The 9999-nt window shown below is 35.8% G+C and overlaps 1 non-coding gene across 1 annotated transcript; it reads right to left on the reverse strand.

Moving 5' to 3' along the window:
* Positions 1-8629: 8629 nt before the first annotated feature.
* On the reverse strand, positions 8630-8736 carry LOC141676028 (small nucleolar RNA R71). Its single transcript, XR_012556642.1, has one exon. It is a non-coding gene; the product is annotated as a small nucleolar RNA R71 (small nucleolar RNA).
* Between the last annotated feature and the right edge of the window lie 1263 nt (positions 8737-9999).

Here is a 9999-nt window from a genome sequence, read left to right on the forward strand (position 1 = left end):
AAATATCTGTTGACAGTGACAACACAGTCACTTGTGTCGAGTGTATGCAAATGGAATGTGGTAGCCTATTCAACTGGGTTTTCGAGAACAAAGAAGCATTGCCATTTCCATTCTATTATGAAGATATTCAAAGATGCTGGAATAGAGTAATGAAGTAGCATTATAATAGACTCGATAGTTTTTGTTTTTATTATCTTATCTTATTGCTTTGTAATCTTGGTGATATATAAACCAAGAAGCAGCAAATAGAACAACTAACTAAAAACTAAGCAACCAAGAGAGAAACATGTGTAAGCTAAATTCTCAGTATTTCTCTGTATTCTTAGTTGTTCATTTGTAAGCAGCTGTGAGCTTTTTGCACACAGAGTTCTCTCGATATATATTATATATCTCTGGTGGAATCATTCAAGTCCACCAGAAAGTTTTTAAAGACTCTTGTTTTTAATTACTTGTATTTTGATTCATTTCAAGTGATTATTCTGCATTCTGCTAATCAATTCACACTGATATATATAATTGAGTTATAACATTTTTTATTCAAGAAAAAGTTTCAAGAATTCCATTCAACCCCCCTTCTGTAATTCTTGTTATATTGTTAAGGGACTAACATAGCTTCATCTTCAGAATCACTATCAATGTTGAGGTTTTCAAACTTAAGGGCTTCAACTTCATCTTCATCAAGGAATTCCTAGACTGGACACTTGTCATCATCAAAAGTCACATATGTACTTTCCATAATTTTCTTTTGTTCAAACACATAAACTCTGTAGGCAGTTCTTTCCAATGAATATCCTCGAAAAATTTCTTCAAAAATATTAGAGTCAAATTTTCCCGCATATTCATAATTGTCTTTTAAAACATAACACTTGCTTCGAAACACATGTGGATGCTTCACAGTAGGCTTCCTTTTTGATAAGATTGAGTAGGGTGATTTGCCAAGATTTTTTTTATGAGATATCTATTTTGAGTGTAGCATGTAATATTGACAACTTCTTCCCAAAAACTTGTTGGTAATTTGGCATCTTGCAGTATTGTTCTAGCAGCCTCTACTAGAGTTCTATTCTTTCTCTCAACTACCCCATTTTGCTGAGGTGTCCTTGAAGCTGAGAACTCTTGAATAATACCCTTGTCTTTGCAGAATTCAGTTAAGATTGCATTTCTGAATTTTGTGCCATTGTCACTCCTCAATCTTTTCACACAATTCCGATCTTCAGCCCGTTTCTCAATTTTCTTGATGTGTTCAATAATGATGTATGGAGTTTCATCCTTAGAATGCATAAACTCTACCCATGTGTACCTTGAGTAGTCATCCACCATCACAAGTGCATATTTATTTCTTAAAATTGATAAGACATTAATTGGTCTAAACAAGTCCATGTGAATAAGTTGCAGAGGTATACTTATGGAATTCACAGTTTTGCTTTTGTGACTAGACTTCTTCATTTTGCCTTTTTGATAAGCCTCACAAACTTTATTTTGAGCAAACTTCATATTTGGCATATCTCTCACTAACTCTTTTTTAACCAATGTATTGATTGCTTTGTAATTCAGGTGAGCGAGATTTTTGTGCCAAATCTTCCTTTGCTCAATAGATGCCTTGGTATAAGAGCAACATATTCCATCCTTATTTGCTGAGTATAAATATATGATAAACAAGCTTCCCTTTCTTGCTCCTTTCAAAAAAACTTCACCAGTCTTTTTGCTGATAATTGAGCATTCTCATTTGTCAAATTAAACCTTGAATTCTCTATCTGTAAATTGATTGACACTCAGGAGATTCACCTCAAGACCAGCTACCAGTGCATCTTCAATGACACCATTTCCAGAAACTAACTTGCCATATCCCATTGTGAATCCTTTGCGGTTGTCTCCAAAAGTCAATAATGGGCCAGCCATCTCCTCAAATTATGATAGCGGGGCTTTATCACCTATCATGTGCCTGGAGCATTCACTATCTATGATCCATATGACCTTCTTCACTTTGCCCTGCACACAATGAGGATTAAGTGTGTTTAGCTACCCAAACTGTGTTGGGTACTTTCTTCTTGTTAACAGAATTTACAGAAGTAGAATTTGATGATTCAGAAAGAACAGTGTTCAAATTTTGATTTACAGTTTTCTTCTTGGCTGCAGACTCAATTTTTGCATCTTTGATATTTACTCCCAATCCATAATAGCTTGTCATTACTTTCATATTGCAAGGAATGTAATCAAAGTTGTCACAGAAGGAATATGGATCTTCAGCCTTTACTTCATTGTATTTGCATGCTCCCACTTTTGGCTCAATAACAGCCTTTTTAAAAGGGTGAGTTAGATGACTTGTTGAGCCATATTTTTGACATTATTTCCTGGGAGCATCCGCAACAAATGCAAAGTTGTTGCTCTTGTTTACTCCAATCTTCCCATTCGTGTTCTTCTTTTTCTTTCATGCATTCCCAGTCTTGATTTCTTTGATTGGTGTCTTAGAAACTTGGTTGACCATGGGCTTCTTCTTAATTTCAGCAGTAGGAGTGGTTTCTCCATTGTTCTTTTCAGTATCTTCATCTGCAAGTTCTTGCTTGATGACCAACTCTTCTTTACTGAAATTGACTTCACATGCCTTGAACAAAGGTGCATCAACTTTTCTCAACATAACTGGGATATCTTAATTTGTAATTGCTTTACCTTTGTCACCTTCATTTTTCTTATTTTTGTTCAAGGCATCATAGTCCAAACCAATAGTTATGTTAGCACATGGTTTGTTTTTCTCATGGCATTATCCAACCAACTGAGATGCATTTTTGAAAGACTTTAGTTTCACCTGATTCTTCTCTAACTTTTCCCTCACACAACTTCAATTTCATTTGCACACTTTAACTTGTTCTTCAAGTATTCATTTTCTTTCTTGACAGTTTCAAGCTCAACAAGCTGCATTTCCAAATCTTGCTTCTCAATCTCAAGATTCTCATTTATCTTTGACAGCCTACTCATTTCCTCAGTAGCTGTCACCATGCTTGTGTGGATATAAAACATCTCTGTACTCATCTTTTCAACAGTTTCTTTGTATTGGCTTGTATTTAAATCAATGGTAGTTAGAGTTGGTACCTCTGATTTTGATGAGGATGATTCTCCTTGCTCAAGAACCATAAGTGCATAGTTTCCAAACTCCTCATTATCATCTTCTTCATCAGTGTCATCCCAACTCTTGCCTTCAGCTATGTAAGCCTTTCCTTGCTGTTTCTTCAAGAGAGCTTCATACTTTGCCTCCAATTCCAAATAGGCTTTATCCTTCTTCACTTTCTTAGGCTTCCTGCACTCAGTAGCAAAGTGACCCAACTCATCACAATTGAAGCACCATATCTTTGACCTGCCAACAGATCCAGTTTTGTAGCCACCTTTGCTAGCTGAGTTATACTGAGCTTTTGGTTTCCAATTGTTATTGTTGGAAGACTGTCCCTTGTTCTTGAAAAACCTTGGCTTTCTGACCCTTATGTTAGAAAATTTTCTAGCCAAGTAAGCCATGGATTGGTCCATTTCATCTAGCTCATCAAGGGTGTAGAATTCATCTTCCTCTGGCTCTAAAACAACTTAACTCTGAGGTCCTTTGTTCTTTTGCTCCACAACATAAATGACTAAAGCTTGAGCATCTTGTTCATCTTCACTTGCTTCACTGTCATTAACAACCAAGGCACTGGAACCATCTACCACATATTCTTAGTTTTCCTTTAATGACTTTCTTTGCAACATTTCAAGCTTATAAGTTTTCAAGATCCCATATAACACTTTCAGTGTCATTCTGCTCAAGTCTCTTCCTTCTCTAATAGCTGATATTTTCTGTTCAAGATGGTCAGGAAGATCTAGAAAAAACTTTAGGTTAACCTCCTCATCTTCATGATATTTATCATGATGTTGCAAGCCATTTATCAATTTGTTAAACCTTTTAAAACTTCAATAATTCTTTCTTTAGGCTTTGTCATGAAACCCGCATACCGAGACACCAATATTCTCCTTTGATTAGACCTTACTTCCTCTGTACCCTCACACAAAATTTCAATCTTCTCCCAGATCTATTTGGTTGTATCAAAGTTGACAATATTATTGTACATAACATTTTCAAGTGACTCTATCAGAATTAGTTGCAGGCTACTATCTAGAGAGACTTCTTCCTTCAGATTCAGTGTACTTTGAGGGGTCTTTAGGAGCATAATGAGCTGGGATGACCATGTCTCCATCAGTAGATTCGTCAACCCTTTTTATGGGAGTGAAAGGGCCATTTTTGAGAATATGAATGTATAGTGGGTTGGCCATCCTTATGAACAACATCATCTCCTTTTTTTAAAGTGTGTAGTTGATTATATCAAAGGCTGGTATCTTGATATTATTTATCTTTTGTGCACTCATACTTCCAAGATCTTGATCTGTTTACTTTTAGATTATGCTCTAATACCACTTGTTAGCTATTGAGTACAATATAGATAGGGGTGAATATGTTTTTTGGATTTTTACCCTTTTAAGTTTATTTGGATATTACGTGAACAAAATAATTTCTAACTTGCACAGATATTGTGTTAACAGAATTTAAAACAACAAGCACATACTATTTCAATACTCACTTAATTTGTATTAATTAAGTTTGTCTTGATACAAATTATGTGTTCTTAAAAATATAAGAACTCAGCTTCTTCCTTGAGAGAATACAAGAAAATGTGATTCTGTTTGTTACATCTAAGCTAAGACCAGTGCATGCGGGTTTACAAGACTTGCATTAAAATGTACTAAACTCTTTTCTAAAGCAACCTTTTTCTATTTTCATTTCTAGCTTAGCAAATTTGTGTAGAATCTTGCAGGTTGTGACCATCCTTTGTCCAGTAAATTTTGGTCCTTGATCTTGTATTCTCTCCAGCTACTTTGTAGACTTTTCAATCTAGTTGATAGATTATTTGTTGACTGATAATCTTGAATCTTGAATTGTTTGCATTCTGTATTTGAGAGGCATATTGAGATATCTAGTTTGTTCTATAGAGAAGTGACATCTCGATAAGTATAATGACTTATTGAGATCCCTGAGTTCTCTATAGGTATAATTGACTTGTCGAGATCTCTTGATCTTTACATGGGAAATGACTTGTCGATATGTCTGAGATCTCTACATGTAGAATTGACTTGTGAAGGTCTCTGAGATCTCTATATACATTTTGACTTGTCGATATCTCTGAGATCTCTAATGAGAATTTGACTTGACGATATCCCCAATTCTTCTGATCTTCATTTGACTTGTCGATATCTCTGAGTTCTTTACATACAGAAATGACTTGTCGGTATCTCCAACCTTTACATCTTCATTTGACTTGTCGATATCTCCGAGACTTCTCTATAAGCCATCTTGAATCTGTTTACAGAAAAATACTCCAGTATAATCTTCTAACCTTTTTACATACTTAATTAGTACAATATAAAATACAAAATTGATTATCAAATAACTAAATCTCAGGGTTGTCAATGTGACTTAGTCTTGTTATTATACATGCATGTCTTGCACAACATTCCCAAATGCAACTTGTAATGAGTCTGAACCCCCTCCTGAGCACTCTCAAGAGGGTGAAAGAAAAACTTTGGATGACACACACATGAATGAGAGCACATCATTTGAAACTCCCTCTTTTACTTTGGGGGAGTTTCCAACACTCACTTTTGAAATATTAAATCTTATTTCTAAATTTTCTTCTTCATTTAATGAAGATCTTGAATCTACCTCTCAAACTCTGCCAAAATCAAGTGACACAATTCTTGGAACTATGATCACCACTCGGAACTCACCTTTAGATGGTAAGAGGCTATATGTTGAGGTAGAACTTGATACCACAATCATAAATTTTTTGGTTCCGTCAATTTTAATAGAAGACCATGCGGTTACAGTTATAAATGCACCTTCATATGTACAATAGTCTTCACATACTACAAGGTTTGAGGGCAGTACTCTTGAGGGGGAGCTACTCAAATCCTGTCCAATTCAATTGGAAGATCCTCATACAGGAACAACTCCCCTCATACCCTAGATGAAGTTGCTTTGACAATTGAAGCTAGGAGTCCACTATCCAATAATCCACCTACTGGGGAAGCAAGTACAGTAGTACATTCAAGTGCCAGTTCTTTGCAAGAAGAACATGGGTTTGAGGCCACAGTACATGACAGTAACCTGTTCAACTCCGCTCCAATGTAAATGGATGATCACTCTCCATGTGATCAATACACTGTCATAACCACAGTTCCTACTGTGAGTCAAACTGTGGCATCTGTCACAGGTGTACCATCCACTTCAACCACCCAACAACTAAACACTGACCAACCTTCCACCTCTACCCAACAATCACATATTTTTAACACCTGGCTCTGAGATTCACAGACTCAACCAAAATATGTAGATGAAATTGTTTTAGACCAGATAGAAGGGTTTATATATATAGCCCAACAACTTCTAACATCTGACATGTCAAATCAGGACTGCCAAACAATTTTTGTAAACTATAGAGAGGAAGTTGAATACTGTTGAGTGGCATTTATGACACTTTATTACGCTCTGTAAAGCTTTGAATTGGTGCATTTGTACTCAAGTTGTTGGTGTTTTAATGTGTTTTCTAGTGTTTTTGCATTTTCAGGAATTATCCAGGTAATCAGGTGAATAGCATTGTTTTGGTGCTAATTTGGTGTTAGGGAGGTGTTGAAACTCCTGGAAAACCGGCTCGAATCAGCAAGAAAAATGAAGAAGTCGGAATTTCCATCAGGAGGACAGTGCGCCTGCACTGTGATAGCGCGCGGCCGCTCCCAAAGTCCAGAAGTTCAGCGCGTCCGCGCTGGTCAAGCACGCGGCCGCGCCGGGTCGAGAAAAGGAATCCTAATTCTATTGGGCTTTTGATCCAGAAGACTTCTACTCTGCATGGGGCTGCTATATATACATAAATAAGCTCGTTTTTATAGGGAGACATACGAGAGCACAAGAAGAAGGCGTAAGAAGACCGTTTTAGCACAATTCAACCAAGGCGAAGAAGATCTAGTTTTAACTTGTGATTCTTTGTTTAAGTTGTAACGTTGGATGCTAGTTTTCTTATTATTGGACCTATACTCTTGTTTTGTACTTTTTTATTATTCGTTTATAAAGACTACGTTTATTATACCATGCTTTCATCGGAACCCACGTTGATGATAAGTCCGATTATGGGCTAACCGTTATCGTGGGGTTCTAACGAATTTATTTATGGGTTTCTTTAGTTGAATTATTTCGATGCCTTAGTGTGTGGTGATTGTATGATAACCTAGTATTGGTTGTGCTTATTTGTCTAATGAGCGTCGCAAACTTATAAGATAGTGTGTTAATTCTTAATGAAGTGAAAGTGAATTTAAGGATTTAGAACTTGCCATGCTAGCATAGGTTCATGTGTTATTGTTATGCATGATTCGTAGGTAATTTTAACCATCTTACTTGCCCTATATAATCACGATAGATAACTTGTGCATTAAACCATTATGTTGCCAAATTCTATAGACATATAGGATCTCGATATAATTGGTGTATATTCAGCTTCTATCTCTTTTGTGGATGTCTGTATGGTATTCGTGCAACGAAAGTTGGTATTATCAGTTTCATGTTATCTGATTAGTGTCATCACCATTACATGCTAAGGTTAAGAACGAAAAGGCTATTGAATGAAGTATCTAATGAAGTTAGAATCTCATGTTTGTCATATATATTAATTCAACCATTCTCAATTCTCTTAGTTATAAGTGTTTAGTTTAATTCTTAATTATAAACAATCTCAACTTGTTACTTGTCTTAGCATTGGATAATAACCATATCATTTTTGCATACGTGCATACTCTTAAATTAACCTAAACCGGTCTCTGTGGGAACAAATCTGATTTATATCTTATACTACTTGCGAACATGTATACTTACGTGTGTTTTAGCGCGTGTTTAGCGACTAACAAGTTTTTGGCGCCGCTGCCGGGGACTCGGTGTTAATTTTTAGTTTATGTGTTTTTCATCATTGGTCGTTAAAGTTCATTGACTCGGACATTATTACTTATCTGTTTCATTGTCTTATTTTAGGTACTCTAGCGAGCGTGTATGCATACGCATTCTCGTTCTCGTAAGAGAAATCTAAATCAAGCCGAGGAAGAAGCTGTAGTGGTTCGAAGGGAAGTTGTTGAGGATGAAGAGAAGGTAGAAGAAAAAAAGAAAGTCGAGGAACCAGTTTTAGTAGTGATGGGAGATCAAGCAGAAATTTCTAAGGCTTTGATGGACTATTCTCAGCCTAAGATCAATGATATTTAGTCAAGCATCATCAGGCCAGCCATCTCGGCTAACACTTTTGAGATCAAGTCAAGCACAATTCAGATGATTCAGAACTTAGTTCAGTTTGGGGGTTCTCCTACAAAAGACCCCAACATGCACGTCAGGGATTTTATCGAGATCCGTGACACTTTCAAGTTTAATGGTGTGACTGAAGATGCTATTAAACTGTGACTCTTCCCATTTTCTCTGAGGGATAAAGCTAAGTGTTGGTTACATTCTCTACCACCAGGGTCTATCACTACTTGGGAAGATCTTGCTCAAAAATTTCTCATTAAATTCTTCCCTATGGAGAAGACTGCTGCAATCAGGAATGCTCTTACTCAGTTTGATCAGCAAAGTGGAGAATCTCTGTGTGAGGCTTGGGATCGATATAAGGAGATGCTAAGGAAGTGCCCACACCATGGCATGCCTGATTGGATGATTATAAACTGTTTCTACAATGGATTGGGTGCTACTTTTAGACCCATGCTCGATGCAGCATCAGGAGGAGCCTTGTGGGCTAAAAGCTACAATGAAGCTTATAAATTAATTAAACTTATGGCTGCTAATGAATACCAGAATCCTTCCTAGAGACTGACTCAGGGAAAAGTAGCAGAAATTCTGGAGTTGGATGCAGCAACTGCTATAGCTGCCCAACTTAAGGCTTTTGTAACGACCAAGAAATTACATTTGTATTATATTATAATAATGATAAATTATGTGTATTATTATGTGATTAAATATGTTAAGTCATTAAACCCTAACTGCTATGTGTTATGTGTTGGCTGTTTTGATCCAAACGTGTTTTGGATATTTATTGAGCGTTTTATCGTTAGTTATATATTTTATATCAAAACCCGTACAGCTCAAAACTATGTTTTAAAAGCCCGTATTTCAAACAAAATCATTGGCCCTATTTTATTTAAAATGCCCTATACCATATCGCTATTCAGAACCCTTAGACGTTTTACAAATTGACCTTTTTCGCGAAAAATGACTTTTCCGGACCCCTTCGGGTACCAAAAACCCCACAAAAATTTCATTTTTATTTTTATATGATCATGAAATTATCATATATCATTTTTCTTTATATTTTTGTAATATTCACAATTTTTGGGAATTTTTAGCATTTATTTTGTATTTATTGGATATTTAAAAATTCAATATTAATACCCAAAAAAATTATAAAAATTGGGGCCAAATATTTTTATTAGGAGTGTAATTAGACCCTTAATTTTACTTAGGGGTATTATTTTTATAAATATAAAAACCTGATTTACTATTAATTAAATCAGTTAATTATAATTAAAAATTAGAAAAATAAAAAGAAAATTAGAAAGGGAATTAGGGTTAGGGTTTGTGAAAAACAGAGCAGGAGCATCAAAGCTGATTTTCATCGTGATTCTGGAGTCCAAATCGTTAGTGTAAGTACTCGTTTTGAAGCTTATGATCTGTAGTTTTCGATTATGTAATTGTTTTTGATGTTTGATTGATTGAATTGAAATTTGTATTTTCGGGTTTAATTTCTTGAATTCGGGTTTGCAGTTCTGTTAATTGTTTGATGATTCTGTTAGTATAGACGTTTAGATCGTTGAATTTGGGATCGATTGGCACCGGGTTTGTGTTCGTTGGCTTCCGTTTCGTGCTCGTCGGAGAACGAAGTCGCCGCCGTGTTCTTCGTCTTTCCGGCC

The sequence above is a fragment of the Apium graveolens genome, chromosome 7 (assembly GCF_009905375.1).
Source record: "Apium graveolens cultivar Ventura chromosome 7, ASM990537v1, whole genome shotgun sequence".
Taxonomy (NCBI): Eukaryota; Viridiplantae; Streptophyta; class Magnoliopsida; order Apiales; family Apiaceae; genus Apium; species Apium graveolens.